Consider the following 3,337-nt stretch of genomic DNA (forward strand, 5'->3'; position numbering starts at 1 on the left):
GGAGGAATCCATAATTTCTAATATACGGTTCCAAATCATAAATCGAGAAGAAAGAATTACAATTTGTTTTACCGATGCTTCTTTGGAGACAGTTTTCTTTTTAACCAATTAAAAATGAATTTCCATGATGCATCTGGATTTAAAAAACAGTTGTGCCTGAAATGCTGTCCTCAGCTCACTTCAGTGCTGAGAGAAATACATAATCCTTTCCTTTGCCATAGAATATCAAAGTAGCCAGTGATTTTGGAACGCTGTTCAAATCTCCTGCAAGACTTCTGCAGTTCTCTGAGCAGATGGTGGGTGTGAATGGGAAGGCATTTCATAGAAAAGCAATGTTTGAAATAAACTTGGACCCAAGCGAGTATGCTCAGTGGGTTTTCAATAATTTAATCTTGTTTAGCCATTGTTTTTTTAAGACAACACCCATCATGTTTAAACATCTGCCACTTTCCTTTTGTACCAAAAGAAAAATTCAATTCTGAGCGAAAGGAAATGTTTAAACTTTCCCAAATATCTCAAGTGAGTCAAGTATCCTGTTTGGAGAATGACCAATCTAAAGAAGTATAAAAAGAAAGAAAGAAAGAAAGAGAGAGAGAGAGAGAGAGAGAGAGAGAGAGAGAGAGAGAGAGAGAGAGAGAGAGAGAGAGAAAGCGATGGAAAGAAGAAGGGAAGGAAGAAAAAAGAAAGAAAGAAAGGGAAAAATTAAAAGAAAGAAAAGAAAGAAAGAGAGAGAGAAAGAGTGATGGAAAGAGGAAAGAAAGAAATAAAGGAAGGAAGGAAGGAAAGAAGAGAAAGGGGAAAGAAAAAATTAAAAGAAAGAAGAAAGAAAGAGAAAGAGAGCAATGGAAAGAAAAATAGAAAAAAGAAAGAAAGAAAGAAGGGAAGGAAGGAAGGAGGGAGGGAGGGATGGAGGAAGAAAGAAAGAAAGAAAGAAAGGAAGGAAGGAAGGAAGGAAGGAAGGAAGGAAGGAAGGAAGAAAGAAAAAATGGGAAAAGACAAAAATTTAAAAGAAAGAAAGAAAGCAATGGGAAAAAAATAGAAAGAAGGAAGAAGAAAGGAAGAAGGAAGGAAGGAAGGAGGGAGAGAGAGGAAGGAAGGAAGGAAGGAAGGAAGGAAGGAAGGAAGGAAGGAAGGAAGGAAGAAAGAAAAAATGGGGAAAGACAAAAATTTAAAAGAAAGAAAGAAAGAAAGAAAGCAATGGGAAAAAAATAGAAAGAAGGAAGAAGAAAGGAAGAAGGAAGGAAGGAAGGAGGGAGAGAGAGAGGAAGGAAGGAAGGAAGGAAGGAAGGAAGGAAGGAAAAAAGGAAGGAAGGAAGGGAGGGAGGGAGGGAGGGATTTATTTATTCAGCATCATCTTTTAACTTTTGATACTTGCTTTGGCAGGGAATTATATATCTCTACCTACTTGCAAATTATCCTTTTCCAATAATTTCTTGGGGGCATTATTTATTTATTGGCTTATTTGGTATTTCAACCATTATGAATTTTAACTGAGCATTCATCATGTTTACTTGCATCAAGAAATGTCAAAACAAAGGTTAACACTGGAGAAACACAGGCTGCTGCCTGCCTGCTGCCTCTTGTATCTCAGGTGGTTTTTCTCCTCTGGTCCCTGTTTATTCCAGCAATTATAGGCTAGTCTTCAACTTATAACCACAATCAGGACCTCAATTTCCATCGCTAAGCAAGGCAGTTGTTACGTGAGTCGTGCTTGATTTTATGCCTCTTTTTTTTGCAGTGGTTGTTAAGCGAATCACATGGTCGTTAAGAAAAACCAGATTTCCCCAAGGGATTTTGCTTGTCAAAAGCCAGCCAGGAAGGCCGCAAGATACTGAAATCATCGCAAATACACACCGGTTGCCAAATGCCTGAATTTTGATCACCTGATTGAGGGGGGTGGAATGCTACAACGGTCATAACATAACATGTTGAAAACATAACTTTAAATGCCCAGGAACTTCTGAAATGTTAACACTGCAATTGCACTTTTTTACTGCAATTTTTATTGCAATTGTTCCTACTAGAATGCAATACAGGTAGTCCTCTACTTACGACCACAATTGAGCCCAAAATTTGTGTTGCTAAGTGAGACATTTGTTAAGTGAGTTTTGCCCCATTTTACGACTTTTCTAGACACCGTTGTTAAGTGAAAGACTGCAGTTGTTAAGTTAGTGGCACAGTCATTAAGTGAATCCGTCTTCCCCATTGACGTTGCTGGTCAGAAAGTCGCAAAAGGGGGGGTCACATGACCTCGGGACACTACAACTGTCATAAACATGAGTCAGTTGCCATGGTCACTTGATCAAAATTCGGACACTTGGCAACTGACTCATATTTATGACAGTTCTAGTGTCCCAGGGTCATGTGATCCCCTTTCACGACATTCTGACCAGCAACATCAATGGGGAAGCCAAATTCACTTAACCATCATGTCGTAAGTATATAAAATAGTCATAAGTCACTTTTTCAGTGCCGTTGTAACTTTGGACGGTCACTAAATGAACTGTTGTAAGTCAAAGACTACCTGTACACACTGGGTTACACTTTTTGGCTGTTATTTGCAGTAGAGGTGGGTTTTACATATTTTTACCACAGGTTTGCCCTGCATGCACACGCTCGTGCACATGTGTGCCTTCCACAGATGTGCCCGGCCTTCCGCACATGCACTTTGCTTGTGCGTCTGCCTTCCATGCATGCGCCCAGCCTCCAAAACGTGGTTAAATAGGACAGCATAGTGCCAGGGCCGCTACCAGTTCGTCCGAACTGGTCTGAACCGGCTGTATACCACCACTGATTTGCAGGGAAAGAGAGTTTTTACCTCAGACTGCAGTTTATCTCTGTGTAACAGAAGTAGCAGAATTTACAAAGAACCTTAGAACGGGGGGGGGGAGGCATTTCTCTCTAATGGGAGGATCTTCGAAAGCTTATTTTGTATGTTCCAAGATACTCTGGGTTCCTGGCTTAGAGGGAAGTCCAGTTGACTCCTCTATTTCGAGGCACAACTGTGTTGCTAGACAGAAGTAGGGAAATCGCAGCTTCTCCCACCCCCATTCCCTGCCTTGTAATCTGCCTTCAAAACTTCCAGTTGGTTCCTTATGCTTCCAAGGAAAGTCTGCAGCATTTCCCCCCTGTGGAGACAGTTTCTCCACTTCGCCAAACTACCAGAGCGAAAGAATTGTAAATGATTTTTAACTAAAAGCTAATGTGAAAAATGGAATCGAAACCAACGTAAACATGTTAAGTTTTTTAAAGACTATTTTCAGATGTTGTAAAGGGAAAATTATTGTTCCTTGTCGTTAAATCCTAGAGGACACATTTTTCCTTCTGAGTCACAGTG

The sequence above is a fragment of the Pantherophis guttatus genome, chromosome 7 (genome assembly GCF_059756535.1).
Source record: "Pantherophis guttatus breed Tessera chromosome 7, ASM5975653v1, whole genome shotgun sequence".
NCBI classification, from domain to species: domain Eukaryota; kingdom Metazoa; phylum Chordata; class Lepidosauria; order Squamata; family Colubridae; genus Pantherophis; species Pantherophis guttatus.